At 42.6% G+C, this 16,475-nt stretch overlaps 1 protein-coding gene across 1 annotated transcript in view; it reads right to left on the reverse strand.

The window, feature by feature from the left end:
* Window positions 1–12,824, reverse strand: part of LOC112568454 (neural cell adhesion molecule 1-like) — a 68,627-nt gene extending 55,803 nt beyond the window's left edge. Inside the window, exon 1 of the mRNA XM_025245758.1 lies at window positions 12,667–12,824. The gene's annotated coding sequence lies outside the window, so the exon portion shown is untranslated. The remainder of the gene's footprint in view (window positions 1–12,666) is intronic.
* Between the last annotated feature and the right edge of the window lie 3,651 nt (window positions 12,825–16,475).

A 16,475-nucleotide genomic window follows, 5' to 3' on the forward strand; every position in this document is an offset into this window, starting at 1 on the left:
GCTTTTAAATTATTCGCAATTTTTCACTGCTTGATGCCACATTAAAACAACTGTACGATTTTTTTTATAGTCTCCGAATTTTCTTTTGCACTGAAGGCGGCAAGACATTGCAGTTTAAAAGGAATGCAACCCAGGGAACTGGGCTTGGCAAGTGGAATGTACTGGATTCAACTGAAGTGATGCAGACAGACACAATACTTCTTCCTCTTCTGTTGGTTCCGTTTCTCCATAAGAACTACCACAGCGACAATCGACTTTTTATGTCCTCATTTCTGAAGAGCATCTGTTAAACTTGTCCCGCCCGAAAAGTGATCCAGTTTCTCATCACCTCCATCTCTGACCCTACAATACTCGCCTGACACGACCCTGACCCCGAACATGATCTCAGAGAAATTGTACGGAAACATACATATCCAAGCACCGTTTCATTAAGGGGGAAATAATACTAACATCCACTTCTAACCACCAAACGGCCTTTCGACAGCATTGTGGCTTTTCTCACAAGTGGGGAGGAAATGCAACAGGAAGATCAGCAAGTGGTTTTTGTTCCCATGAGTTTCTCAAGGACGCTGCACTGGGTCTGTGTACGAACATTATATGAGTCTATATCATTAATGTGTGACAACAAAAACAATGAAAGTGGCCACAGAATACAACCACTGAAGTTATAGTCGAGGTAACAATTTAACAGCTGGAACTTTGCCCAAATCGTTTTCATTGGCCAGGACAGTATTCGTGATTAGCGGGTCGTGATCATGGCTCACCCGACACATCAATCATTATTATTGGTGGAACACGAATTTTTGCTAAAATGTGAGAGAACAGAACTACACATATCTTCTGTAGACAGAATATCCTGAAACATCGCTGAGACTCACTTGAACCTCAGGACGGCAGGTTGCAAAACTTTCACGAACTTTTTTTTTTTTTTTAATTATTCAACATGTCCAATTCAGGATCGCTGACAACAAACGAATCGAAAAGATAACTTTTGTTTCCAAGAGACCAAGATAAACATCCTTAAGCTTGCTTTCTCTATAATGTATGCAGCGCAGCCTGAGATATCGAGAAATCTCGATGTTTTTGGACCAAGTGAAGAACAGTTCCAGGTAAAATTTAGCTGGTACCTTGTGTTTTTTCACTTCTGACACTTTCTCACACCGGGGTATGAAGAAACCCATCATAGTGTAGCTCGCTTTCTGACAGTAGAGAAAAAAAGAAAGAAGCACAAGACTAGCTAACCAGGACTTCTTGCAAAGTTTCCATCTCGTCCTGCGTGCTGGGTTTTTTTTTTTGTGTGTTTTTTTTTTCTTTGGGGGGGGGTTTTCTTTTTTTTTTTTTTTGTTTTTTTTTTTTTTGAAACATTTTCATCTTTATCTGTGCGAGACGGAGTCTTTTTTTTAAAAAAAATCCGTTAATTTGACTTCAAGAAAACTTAACTTCGATTTAGGGTCGACCAAAGAGTTGCTAGAGTTTGTGAAAGTTCAAAGTCTATCGTAACAAGCACTTTTCCCTGCCCGTCCTTTGATGAAACTTCTGGCTTGGCTAAACATCATCCCGCTCACCTACATAAACGTTGATCCAAATCCCTCTTGTACCTGTTCTTGATGATCTCTGAAGAGCGCATCCATCTCAGTTTCATCTTCCTAGACATCTACGTGCAGCTGTTGAGTTAACGAAGTGGTTCATAAGCGCACCGCTCCTACTTTCTACACATAATTAAGTTTTCGTGAATTACTATTCCACGGCCGTCTTTGCCCTATAACCTCGGGCAAACAAGCTCGACGCCATGAGCATTCATCTGCAACTTCCATTTTACTAGTTACTCTTACGTAGCGAAAAGCTGCCGTGTACCAGCTATTCAGTCCCCTCCCCACCACCGACCATTCCTCCCTCCGCCTACGATGATCGATGCGTTTTGTTTTGAACGGTGTACACATTTCTCCTCGGAGGTGTATAGGTGGATGTTGACTGTCAGCCTCTAGCAAAAGTTGTCCGCTGCTAGTCTCGGCGAGCAACTAACTGACCACCAGACTCCTGGAAGACACGGACCGAAAGAGCAGCGCCAAGATGGAATTTCACGAGACTTTGCTGTCCACAAAATAATTATTGTACAGGTAGGACTTTGTTCTACTATTAACCAACCTATTTAGAACAGAAAACTATTTGCTTCATTAATCTAAAATCTTGTTTATGGAATGATTATTAACAATGAAACGCAAACGCGAGGATGTAAAATCCATGAAGTCTTGCATGCTGATTGATTGAAACTTTAGTCTGAGCGCATGACTGAGACGCCGCTCACCATTCGTCTTGCTCTTTCGATATACCTGCCCGCGAAAGCGGAAAAAAAATTAACCGAAACATTTGACACCTGCACAGTGGCATCTGACCAAGCAGCAGGCCACCTCTTGTTTATATATGTTACTTTCGCAGACTCTGCTGACATTGCTAAACCAGGAAGCTGTTTGCTGGAGAGCCTCTTTCAAGTAGTTAAATTGAAAAAATCGTTTGCAAGCAGTCCATAATACAAGTTTGGTGCATTTCACGGGTCTGTGCCCTACTCCCTTTTGCCACGCTGTTGCAATGTTGACAACTGATGTAAATCGAGATAGTATCCCATTTGTATTACACACAGGCCGATGAGCCAGTTACCTCCCATTCCCATTTACTGCGTGTGTACACATCGCACACTTCAGATGACCAGCTCTCTCCCCCCCTCGCGCTGATAAGTATACTGAAATTTTAACAGCTCTTTTTAACCCCCAAAGTTTTGAACTACACAATAGCACAAAGATTCATATATATGATATTAGTTTTACATGCTATTTCTTAATAGTATACTTGAATCTCTCCCGTGTTATACTGACGAAGTCAATGACATCATAGGTGTCAAGTGTCTCGAGTGTCTAACCCCCAGCAACTTGCAGTCTCCACGGATCAACAAGCTCGTGCTCTCTTCGCCTGTGTGTCGTTACAGATACACACCTTCGTCTTTTCCCTCTCCTGTACGTTAACCTACACCTCTTATGTTCAGCTCTTCTTTGTACTACACAGAGCTTGTTCTATGCATCCCTCAGAGCACGGACAGAAAAACACAACGAAAAATCGTAAGAATGAGGTGTTGTTATTAATAACACTCCTCGTTCCGCCCCCCCCCCCCCCGGCGTGTGAACAATACCATCTTGTCATTTCAACAACCTCGCTCTCGGCCAACTCTCCACTTCGCACCGCACCCCGCCCACTGCACGAACCCAGATTCCATGTACAAAAGTGCAGTTTGCGAAAAATGTCTGACCTTTACGACAATCAGACACCAAGCAAGCTATCAGCTCACACAAATGCCCTGAGGCATCGTGAGATCTACTCATACTGAGTAGACAAGTGTTTCCTATAAATTTCCAGTTCAACAACGGACTCTGAGTCGACCTCGCTTAAACTCGTGCACTGCTCTATTCAGGGATTAGTCAATACAGAGAGAATGGTATTTCTCTAGCCTGTGGTATTTCTGTCCACGACTCAGCTCTTCGGGAAATCCACGTCCTACATTCAGGCCAATATTCCAAGCAGCGTAAACATGAAGTGTCAACAATCCCTTCCCTCCAGCCATCTACAAGTTCCCGTACAGTAATAGCTACCGTGCAGCTACACATCTCAACTTTTCTAGGTCAGTGCAATAATTTCACCCAGCCCGCGGAGCCTAGGGCGGCCTGGTGGCTCAACGGGTCAACTATACAAGGACCGACTGTAGGCATGAAAATATAGTGTGAGAAAGTAGGTCTGACGGTGTGCTTTCAGCGGGTGGATCCTTGTCCTCGATTGGGTCGGGTAGGTTTTCTTTGTTGCGTCGTGGGGTTAAGTTCCGACTTCCGTTTCCTTAGTTACTGCCGCTTGAGGTTAATTGAGCTAAAACATACTTTAAAGTAAATTTGCAGTTTTGTTGAAAGGACGCCGAGGACACTGTTCAGGTTTTGTGTTTACAATCTGTATCACCGACCTCAGTGGGGCATGGGAAAAAACCCATCAACCATGTGACTAAATGTAAATAAATTAGTATGTTATAAAGTCATGGACGTGTATTTATGGACTGATGTATGTATGCCGAGACTGACTCTTGGCCTTTTGCGAAGTGACCCCACTGTTAGTCTCGGCGAGCCGTAACAAAGAAATGTGAATAAACCGGAAGCCATGTCGTCTAATGCCTCGTTTTAGTAGTTAATCTGAAATGTGAATAAACCGGTAGTTATGTCGTCTAATACCTCGTTTTAGTAGTTAATCTGAAATGTGAATAAATGTCGTCTAATGCCTCGTTTTAATTGGAAAAAGTCGTCTGCCAGCAGTCCAGGGATATTAGGTCGTGATAAAGTATTTCAAATCATTTCATTCAAGAATGTTTTAACATTAAAAGTTCATAAGGTGTTGTTGTTCTTTGTGGACTTGTGTGTACATAACTTTTTATCTCGTCCGGAAGTGAAGTATAGAGCGCACGTGACATCATTATTGAAAAACTCAGCCCACAAATCTCTCACCCTTTCCTCTCCGATACGATAGTCTGTCCGAAGTGTTTATGGTGTCACCAGTCTCAAGCTTTCCGGACAGCTCGTGTCGGTGTTTTGCAAGTCAATAAGAACTTTGTCGAGTGGGAAAGCTGATATATTGTGACACTTTTCACTATGACCTTTAAGCAGACTTCAAGTAGCCGCCAAGAGGGCGGATTCGGCGCCAATGTCTGCACGTATTAAGCATCGGCGGAAATGCAAGCTAGTCTAATGACATGTTTGCGCGCGCGTGTCGCCGACACCAACATAGAACTGTCTTCTTTAGGAGGAACAGGCGGTCCAACAAGCCCTCGTCTCCCGTTAATGAGACTTGCTGGTGCCCCGTACCTGTTACCTTCGAAGAAAAATCTAGTAGCTCATGCCTGCACCAGCTCCTCTCCTCAAAGCACACGGACCTCCCAAAGTGCCCGAGGGAACTGGGAAACGACCGCCCTCGCTGGCATGTGCCTCCCTTTCACCCTCTCCCTGGCTTTCAGGTTAAAGCCTATTTTATCAATTGGGGTGGCTAGCCACCGAGTGCGTGCCCTTACAGTAAAGATGGGTAAATGGGAAATACTTCCCATTTTCAGTATTCTACGGGGTTAACACTTTACACACCGCGCAAAGAATGCCGGTCCTACTGTGCACTGACGACTTGCACGCGCGACAGCTGTGCTATCTTGTAATTACACGATTCCCTCGGAGATTCCCCTCGGAGATAAAGTGTGTTTCTTGCTTCTTGGCTTCTTAAATGCCGCTGGGGGGCAAAACTTGTGCAGCGCAGTCTCTCAGGTTGTAAATTGTTAAACAAGTATCAAGATGGCTGAAGTGGAACATGCACATCACAACGACTAACCGAAAGCTCAACAACAACCACGAACTGACCCACCACCTATTTAACAGTTTTAAGTTTGTTCCATGATATCTACAATTCAGCTGGGGAGGAGGGGGCTCAGCATTTGGCTTGAAGTACCCTGAAATGAACTCTATAATTAACCCTTTCCATCTATTGAGCAATGCTACAGCCGGCTGAAGAGGAGGATGAGTGATGCGAGGGCGGAAGTCATAAGCGATGCTCATTCATCACCTGAGGAAGACTCCCTTCATGTGCACTTGCAATACGAATTGGCTTCATTACTTCAATGTCGGTTCGTAATTTTTAATTAAGAACACCATGTTTACCTTTATTGGAGATACTTTTTAAACATTATTGATATAGCATCGGGTAGGAAATATTCCTCTCTGTTGCTCATTAAGGTGAGTACTTTCCTGTGGAGTAAGCTCCACAAGCCTTCAAGATGAAACGGGCAAAAAATTCTTTGGCATGAACTTGTGTGAGAGAGAATTAAACTTTCATGAATCCTATTTCAGAACCAGTCACGTGAAACTATAAAAGCTATTTCTGTCTTGGTATTTGACTGTCAATATACAACAAAGACACTTTCATTCATTTTTTTAAACATATTGCTTTATCTAGTCGCTACAAATGGAAATATAAAAGTTTCAGACCGTTTGAAATATCTCCTGCAGCCCTCAAAGTCGGCAACCACAATATTTTTAGTGAGATGTGTCTAAATCTGATAGTGATGTGCCTCTTCCGGTATTTTAGTACAAGACTTGTGGTGGGTACTTGTTCATGCCATAAGCAAAAATTCTTCTCCCTCCCACCAACTGCAAACTTTAAATGCAATTATATGACCGACATCTTCTGTGCATATTCCTGTGAATGTTGCTGCTAATCAACAAAACACTTAATGGTGGGTTCTAAAAGTCAAGCGTTCAAAACAGAGGAAAAAAATTTGAAAGGAAATCGGGAAAGTGGGAAGAACTTCTAATTACCAAAGCTCTGAGACATTCGTTGGTTGTGACCACTGGGTACAACAAAGTTCTAAAGAAACTGCTTCACGCGTGGCCACTTCTGAAAGTGAGTTTTCCAGGCACCAGTGGTGGTCAGGAATACCTGCCGTCTAGAAAAGGTCAAGAGGTCAGCGCACAAAGAATTCCACTATCTCTACTGTGAGCGATACCGCGAGCAGACTAGACGACTTCCGACAGTGCCACCTGCCGAGAAGCGCGTGCCTGACGGGACAGTTAAAGGTGGCCCCGTGCTCTTTATGATGGCTGTTGCACGTGCAGCTCGAGCTAAAAGCCGGGTGGTGACGCGTCAGACCGGCAACAACACTCTCCGCCTCTGGCAACTGGGATGAAAACGCAAGACGACGATATTCACCGGCCGCACGAACACCTTTCCCCCCTCTATGGTCCCGCTGAGAGCAGTTAACAATACTTTAACTAAACATCGCGAGTTATATTCCCATCACTACTGACACTGATGAATTGCATTTAAGTGCACAAGAGCCCACGGGTATCGTAGGTAAGTGTTTTGAGACTACCTCCGTCTGTCTACGCAGAGCCGCCGGGCAATAACCGTCGTGTCTGAGATAAAAACGAAAGCTTTATCAAGCTCTTCCATAATGCAGGATATTCTCTATTCAGGCTTCAGGTTCCAGGGCTTCTCGGAAGAAAAGGAAAAGAATTGACAGTTTGTGCACGTGCTGGAAATAACGCCTTCGGTTATCGGAGGCATAGGTTTCTAGGTCGGATATTTTTCTTTTTAATCTATAATAGGTAGGCATTAGCTAAGGAAGACGAACATCCGAAATGAAGAGTAAGTTTCGAGACCAGTGGTGAACGATGAACTAGAACAATCCCTCACTAAAGAAATCATAGCTGCCTACAGGTAAGAGAGCTCGTGGGTAATCATGCTTGTAATCTTGACTAAAGATCGAAAAACACTGGCACACCATGAGTAGTATATAAAACTTTGCAATGGACTTCTCTCCAGTTCTCTTGTCAATGCTATGATAATGTCCCCTCTATAGCCGTTCCATCTGTTGGTAAGGACTTGTACAGCTCGCAGCTGTTGCTACCTGTCGTCTGCAAGGCGCTCGTTCCTCTCGCCGAGGAACAGGAAGGTGTGATGGTTGTAACGGGGTTTCTTACATGATATTCTCAAAAACTAAGATAGTTGGGGAAGGGGGAAGAATTGATGATTTACACCGAGCTAGCAACTACGGCAAAGCAGCCACCAGGTGGCGCATGCTCCGTTGCCTTCACCGTGGAAAAACACAGAAGGCTCGTGCTTCTCCGTTATCGAGCTCGTAGACAGGGAACGTGCTTTGGAAGCTGCGAAACGAGATACAATAAAGCCAGTGTTACCGTAGGCTAATTGAGATTAAGATAAACAATAGTTAATTTTCTGTATTTCTGGACTTAAAAAGTTCACCAACCCTTTAAAACACGTGTGAAAATTGTAAACTCCGAGAAAACATTCGGAGACATGCGTGGAACTCGCAGCCTCTACACAATGGTCCCGGCCATAAATTCGATTTTTTTTCTTTTGTTTTCTCGTCAAGTTTGAATGAAACCATGTTAAATGGGGACTAACTATACCTGTCCTGCCTCTCACCACCCTCCCAACACTATTATTCAAAGAATTTCGGATGACAGACAATTATTTCCCTTGTCATTTAAAAAAAAAATAATTTATGGGGATCCAGTACACTAGACTTTCACAACCTGGCTATCTGCCATTTATTTACAGCTCATCTTACTCAGCAGTGACTCACACAATTTATAAGCCATTTTTCTCGTTGATGTTCGTGTCAACCTGCACACAAAGTGAATGTTCACAGCTTAATCAATAATAAGATGGCTGATGTGTCCATCCCCTTCTTCCAATCAATGTAGAGCTCATGATTAATGGGGACACAATACACTAGACAACTACAGCCTGTATGTCTGCCAGTTACAGAACAAATTACTCAGCGGTGACTCACAAAAAATATAAGGCATTTTACTCATTGATGGTCGTGTCCACCAGCAAACATGGTGAAACTTCACAGTTTAATAATAAGAAAGATGACTGCCATGTCGAACCCACCCTGCCTCTCTTCTGGGACTTCATAGTCAGCACCAGAAAATTAAAAGTAAATTAAAGCTGGTAAGGTTAATGTTCATAAATTTCACAGAGGCTTTTTTCAATGCTTGCCGCATACTAATCCGAATGAGAAATTTGTAGCCATTTTCTTTCAATGCATCTGAGGTCTCTTGCTAATGGGATAGCACAATGGAGTCCTACAGCATGTTCTCGAGACAAACTAGCAAGAGAGAGCGGGTGAGCTAAACAAAAGGCAACAACCTCGTGGACGGGGAGAAAAAAAAAACCTTTACATTAGCAGCCATGATTCACTCCAGCGCTCCACCCCGCTTCGATCGACCAACCCGTTCAGAACCATCGCAGTCTTTTCTTCCCACTTTGCACCCGTTTCTCTCCCACCCACCCCATGATGAAAGCGTCCTGAAAGGGATGACTGATGGAAAGTTGGCCTCCAACCCATCATCTCAGGCCGTGCGCGTTCATTTCACGTGCAATGTCCCGGAGAATGGCACAAGTCATTTTTGGCCACTGACAGCAAATCGAGGTGTACAAAGGGAAACAGGAAATGCCATTGTCACAAACACGCAAAGACACACGTAGCACAATCGTGCACAATACACACACTGTAACTAAAAGGTGATTATTCCAAGACCCACCGACCTATTAACTCCAGAATAATGCAGAATAGCAAATATCAAGTGTCAGAAATGATGTCACAGATGTTCAAGAGCTTAATATGTTTTAAGCATCTGTCCTGCAGTTATAATATGAACGACAATAATTAAAACAAACTCCAGGCCATAAGCTGTTGGCTGTGACATCAAAGAGTTTAGGTAGTTCAAAGTAGTCTCTGACTTCTGCCCTCGTCGCATCCTCGGTACTTCTCCGGCACGCGCCGTCGGGCGACCTCCTTCCAGATGGCTTGAGACGCTGAGTCACTCGAGGTACGAACTGTCGACAACGGGCGGCGGGCATGGTGCTGGCCCTACTACAGACGACAGCTGCCGGGTGGTGGTGATGCGGCGGCGGCGGCGATGATGATGACGATAGACGCCAAGTTCAAACAGCGTGGTGTCTGCAGCCATTGTTGCGCCTCTCCTCTGGGAGCGGCAATAGCACCAGTGGTGGTGGGGTGTGGGTGCAAGGGGAAGAGAACAGGGAAGGAGCGAAACAGAGGTCAAAGGTGAGCATGCGGAGTCTGAGCCTGCAAAGATTAGTCCAGCGAAGGCTGTTTGTCGGGTGTGGTGCTGATCACCCGATTCTGTTGCTCCAGACATCCTTTGTCCTCGCCATTCTGCAGTGATAGCCCCAGAAGCCCTTTGTCTGAGCCAAAGCTGCCGCCAAAACTGAGTGCCGAGCCCACCCTGCCTCCTCCCACTTCCCCAATCTCAGCATCTTTCATCAGTCTTCCGGGCTGAGACAGGCATGCCTTCGTGGGTAGTTACATTGTAGCAACAGCTTCAGAGAGAGAGAGTGTGTAAGATTCTGTCTTTGTAGTTGGTTCACTCTTTGTAGCCATTAACCTGTCCCTAACAAGATCCCTTTAACACTCAACATTTGTTGCTTTTAAAAAAAATGAAAATGTTATGAGATGCCAGCAAATTGTTTTCCTCTTTGTTGATAATGTCATTCTAACCTTCTACAAGTCAGCCAATGCTAGACAAACCAAAAAACAACTGATACGATAAAAAAAAGCCTAAACATTTGATATTAGTCACAAGCTGTACTTTTAGTTATGATCACATAGAAAAAAATTTTTCTCAAAGAAATTTTTTGCAATTTTATCTTGTAACCTTTGTTATGGAAACTTGATGTCAGCCAGATAACATGCCAACAATGCATAGCAATCCAACTGACCCTTGCATACTACACTATTACAGTGGACACAAAAATCATTTATAATAATAGATACGCATAAGATTAAGATCGGACAAATCAGAAAGATCCACACTATCACCTCCATTTTCCTAACATCACTCACAATCAAAATTCTCAATATAATTTTTATCCCTTCACGTCAAACACTAACACAAAATCACTAAAACTTATAAGGAAAATGAAAAAAAAAACCTGAATTAGTATGATTAGTATGACTACAATGCATGTACTTGAAACAAAATTCCAAAATAATCAAAATAATTCCAAAAATTACCAATGTCACTAACAAATCTATTATCAATGATGCATTTAAAAAAATAATTTATTAGAAAAAGTACTTGAGAATCAAAACTTCCCGTTCCTTCATCAATTATCCACAAGAACTGTTCCTTGAAGAGCATTTTGCAATTTCAAATAATAATAGCGATTGCAAACTCTTGAATCCTCGATAAGAATTGTCAAGTGGAGCTTAAGTACTTGACCTTCCCAAAAGGTTCAAAAGCTTATTAATCCTTTTATATATATATACACGCACAATGCTAAAAATTACTGCTGGGTCTCTCCCTCTCCCAGGCTCTTTCATTTTTCATTTCCTAGTTCTGTAACACGATCTATGATCTGTAGAAGGTGGGGCAGAAGGTAAATTTATATTTTCAGTAGTGTAGTGCACTAAGTATGTTATTCTGACCCTTAGGAAAAAAATTCTGTCCTTTATTCCAGCTTCCTAGGAAACAAGTGCTGTTTGATCTAAATTTCTCCGCGTACAGTATATGAAAGTTCCAACACTTGTGTATTGCCTAAAAAGTGCATTACACTTATATTACACTTATATTACTATGTAAGGTCTCAAAACTGCCAAAATGCACACTTCTTGAGAAGGATGACTAATTCAGACTTCAGACTAGGGAAGGGCACTGGAGTGGATGGAATGTTAGTATTTAGTCTGGTTCAACTCAATGTATACTTACATCAAGTCACTGATTACATCAACATAATTTCACTAAAGGGAAAGATGACAAAAACCTACCATAAAAGCTCATATCATAATGTTAAATTAAAACCTGCTTATAGCCTAACCACAACTTATGAGAAATTTTCTGAAAGCTTCTTACATGGTAACATCTTGTACGAGTCTACATACTGATCTTTTGTTAAATATTTATAATTCATTCTTACATAACATCAGTCTACTGCTAGGGGATGCAATCCAAATGTCATGTTTTCAATGTCCAAATCCACAAGGCTCTACACACCAAATTATCCTAAAAGTGTGCAAATAAAAAAAATGATTCTGTTTCTGCTGATCTGACATGAACTATGCTCATGACAGTTTTTTTTTGTTTTAGATAGTCATTAAGCTATGGGATCTCTCACCTTCCAATCTGTTTCTAGGTTTGATCAAAAGATGATTGCTCCACAACCCTCAAAGTCCATGATACATCTGCTATATATCTTTGCACAAAATAATTAATGTACTTCACTGGAATTTCCTTTGCAAAAAATTCTAAAATTTTGTGATAATGCAACATGCAACTTGTAAGCTGTCACATCTTTTAAAAGGACCACAAATGCCTTATTGCATGTGCTGTTTGAGAAATCTTTGCATTTGTGCACTAGCCTTCTTTGCATATATTTATTTATATTGCACTGCAACTTGGTTGCATCATTTCATCTTAAACAGTATTAATCACAACTGCTACCCACCCACACTACATACGTTAGGGTAATCCAAAGGTCTCATGTCAGCCTTCTCAAGCTGCTTACATATTTTTTATGTTATGTTTCCAAGTGTTTTTTTCTAAACCTGAAAAATCTAGGTGGTTTTATACAACTGCATTTTTGTCTTCCATTTCCTAGTCCAAGGCACTGTCTACTTTTTTCGTTACTGACAAGCAGAAGATATCAAAGAGGTGTCGTCTGCGAACTAATGTGCATAATTATTGATAATCATCTCCCCAGCCTCAACCCGTGTCCGCAAACACGCAACCGACGGCGAACGAGCTTTGGCGAGTAAATTCTGGTGACAATGAAGGCAGTTCTCCACTCTAAAGCAAGATGCAGACAGCCATATTTTCCCAGAAAAAAACAGAAGGCATACATGTCGGATCTGTCGTCTATTCCACGGCCTCGGGTTGCGCGGAAGCACTGACCTGTCGACCGGCACCAATCATCATACAGAGAAGGGGGCAAAAAAACTCAATTTTGCGCAAAGGGAGGGAAGCAAAGACACTCCCAATAACCACCGACTCAATACTGAAAAATAATTCCACCCGTATTCAAAATCACTCCCACGACAGACATTGTACTTACCACAGAGTGCAGGCAGCAAAAGTAGAATTACGTAATTCATGATAAATATTCCGGAAAGCACCATCCACTGTACCACGAATGTGTCTGCCAGTAATAGACTCTGTAGCAACGACTGGCCTCTCCGTCTGCTTCTTGGGTATAATCCGTTCGCGCTGTAGTGCGATATGAATCATCGACTTACCCTTACGCTTGGAAAAGTAGTTCCTATTGTTCTACGCGTGCTCGACCAGAAAAAGAAAACATTTCTTTGAACTTTTGTAATAATGTGTTTCAAAAGTTATAGTAAGATAGTATGTTGTTAGTTTTTGTCTATAAATAATTTTTTCAGCAATGGTCTGGCGGAGTAATATCGGCGAAGCAGTTGCGTTCTGTTTATAATGAGCGGCAGAGCGTGGGCAGGAGTTGTCTTTCTTGATGCCTGGTGTGCGGCGGTAGGGTGCGCAGCGAGGCAGCCACAGAATGACACGTGAAAAAAAAAAAAGCTGGTGGACTGCGCTGCTGCCATTTACAATAATTGTCACCTGAATTTTTCTCTCAGCCTGATGTGCTCCTCCGACGAGGTGAATGAAGTTTGCATATTCTGTTTGGGGGGGATTTCCCCGTTCGGAAAATATTTTGCTTGTGCACGGACTGGAGAGGAAAATGCATCGAAAAAATTATGTCTTAGTTTCGGTTGATCATTGTCGTCTGCTCCAGAGTCAGTGCTTATGTTGGAAACGTGTCTGCATCGTGTGGTGGATACAGTGGCGAGGTTTAGAGCTGAGCTGTGTCAATCAAAAATACTGCTGGTCGGGTGACATGATGCAGGGCAGAGCTTTTAAAACTATTGTGGTGTGCCGTGGATCATGTGTTGCGCAGCTCCGCAAGTTATTATTATTGTCAGTAGCTGGAGTTATCCAGAGGACAGCTACTATCCACCACCACCAACTCCTCCTGCTTACTTCTTAACCCTACAACCATCATACTTTCCCTCCGTACCCCTTTCTAATCGATAACGTGTGTTCCTTCGAATAACATCGCTTTTTTTTTTTTTTTTTTTGTTCCAATATTTATTATAATACTGACATTGTCATGATGAAAACAAAACTTAGCAATATCAGTTGCGTTTTCTCGTCTTTTTCCGACGACGAAAATTCATTCTTAGAGAGATGCAATATATTTGATCTTCTTAGAACCCGAGGGTCCCGAGGCATAGGACAAGTGCGGGGCCCTCGACCACGATCGCCTCGGTTTTAATCAAAAGCGCGGGGCCCTCGGCAAATGCCTCGTCTGCCTGGCCTAAGCACGGTCCTACATTTGATACGTGTGCATTTAACTGAGGCTTGCTTATGGAATGTTGGTATATCTGTTTTTATGTGTGGAGGCTGTTGAGTGCTTCCCTGCGCCACGATTGTTCTGATTGTACATGTGATAACAGGGGAAAGGAATGACGGAATTCCTTCTCTCTCTGTGAGAGAGAGAGATAGGAGCTTGTAAAGGGTTTGTAAATATTGTGATGCAGTCTGCAGGGCGCAAAAGAATTTGAAATCTGCTTATAATCGCGATTTCAGTTCTGAGTTCTAAAGTAATTATTTTGATATTTTATTGCCCTTAATATCTCTTATCATCACTATATCTAATGCTGTTTCAAAAGGTGATCATATTTCTTCATCCGCCGCCATTTGCGAGACAGCCCTCGTGAAAACTCGAGTTGCAGTCTGCAGTCTGACGTCACTGGAAGAGCGAGACTTGTTTATTGTTTATATTTAATACCGTCTGTGTTTTGATTGTGATGTGGCAAGCAATGTCATCTCCACCCTTCTTGCAGATGTGAAGGTTTGGCTGAAAGAGAGCACCACGGACAGAATATGTGTGCGCGGTGTGCGAGCATAATTATCATTTCAGCTTCTTTAGTCTTAGCCCTGTAATTCAGTGATTGAATAAACAATCCATTCCAACAATTTCAAATTAGGATTGATTTACTTCATAATTGTCTGCTTAGTTCTGGATTAGTAATTTCATTTCCGTTAAGTCGAATAATGAAGTTATCTAGCCATTAAATGTTTATAAATATCATTTACAGATTAAACAGCCATAAAAAATGCAAAGTGGTTTAGTCTGGAAATAAGCAGGATCATCGAGGTAAGAAAGACATTGAAAAAAGATCATGTGCACTGTGTATTACAATTGGTCTATTCACACATGCACACCGACCACAACCCACCCAATGCAGCAACGACCCACCCCTTCCACCCAAACCTCTTTTGTCTCTCTCTCTTCCTCCCCATCGTAGACCACTTCGCCACATTTTGTGTTTTACAAGATCTCCAAAGTGCAGGAGCTACATTTAAGTCGAAGTTCATTTATTCATATATGATAGACAAACAGTGACTGCAAGATTCAGAAAAATCAGATAATAGAGGAAGATGAATGGGTTGTGATAGTAGGGGAAGGAAAAGGGTTCAGAATAGGTGGTTCGGGTTTAGTGAATAAAAGCTGTTTGGGCAGCATATAATTCCAAGGAGACGTGTTCTTACAAAGGCTATCCACTGCTATTCAGCAATTTCTGACAGTTAGACATCTTCCCCAGCCTCCAGCAGACACGCGCATGCGGTCACACACAGTCAACTGCACATGCATGTGCTCTCTCTCTCACACACGGGACCGGGGAGAGAGAAATGCTGTTAAACACACAGACATTCAGGCCTGCAATTATTTTGCAGAAGGGCACAGGTGGAATTTGATGGCTGCTCTAAAAATCACTGGTGATCCCAGAACACCTCTCGGCAGACTCTCGGCCGATCGTACTCGAAAGAAGGCGCTGCCAATGTTTACTCGGCGGTCCTCTCGTCTGAGCTCAAGTGGAAGCAAGAGGCTGGGTGGGGTGAGCTGTTGGGGTGGGGAGACTGACGGACGAATATGTAGGGCAGGAGGAAGGGTACCCCTGACTCTTCTTGTGGCCATTCACCTCCGTCATACCTGGTTCAGAAATGTTTACCGAAGGAAAAACGCACGTGGAAATGCACTTTTATCTCGAGTAAACATTCCCTGAACATTTTTTTTTATATTTTGTTCAATGTTTGTTAATTTTTTGGCATCGAATCCCGATTTTATGGCAATATTTCCCCATTTCCTATCCGTTTTGTTCTTTTGACCAAGATCTCTCGTACAAAGTTCAGCTCAATTAAGTGAGTACCAACCTCCTGGTGTGTGGGTGTGTGAGAGAGAGAGCGTGTGTGCATGGAGAAGGTCCCCAAGACACAGACTCGATCGACAGGCATTTGTTTAAACCACACCATGAACATAAAGAACGAAAACACAAAGTTTATTCGTGCATTTGTATAGTGCTGTGGCAAAGAGCTGGATCGTGGCTTTGGGTCAAAGTGCAGAGTTCAGTCTTGCATGAATTGTTCACAATATCGAGTACCGCTATTAAAATGGGCGTGGTGACTTCCACTGCTGTTCGCTGGGCATCAAGAGGTCAATGATGAGCATGGTAAAAGACAAGGCTCTGAAACTCTGGCGAGGCAGTGAACTGAGTGGTTCACTGTGTCTACGCGTCGTCTGTGAAAGAGCTTTCCTCTGCTTTTTATCTTGTATGGCAAAACAGGAAAAATATTTCCATCACAAGCCTATAAGAGTGTTGACCTAATGATCTTCTGTTTCACAAAACCCACTACCTGCAAAGCTACAGACCTGTGTGGTCAGGAAATAACACCTGCCGCAAGTTTGGATCAACGATGACACGAAAGAAAAAATAGAGAAAGTAAAGGTACATTTTTTTTTCTCTTTCTCTCTTACACACAAACACAAGTGCTTTTGCCTTTCTC

The sequence above is a fragment of the Pomacea canaliculata genome, linkage group LG7, assembly GCF_003073045.1.
Source record: "Pomacea canaliculata isolate SZHN2017 linkage group LG7, ASM307304v1, whole genome shotgun sequence".
NCBI classification, from domain to species: Eukaryota; Metazoa; Mollusca; class Gastropoda; order Architaenioglossa; family Ampullariidae; genus Pomacea; species Pomacea canaliculata.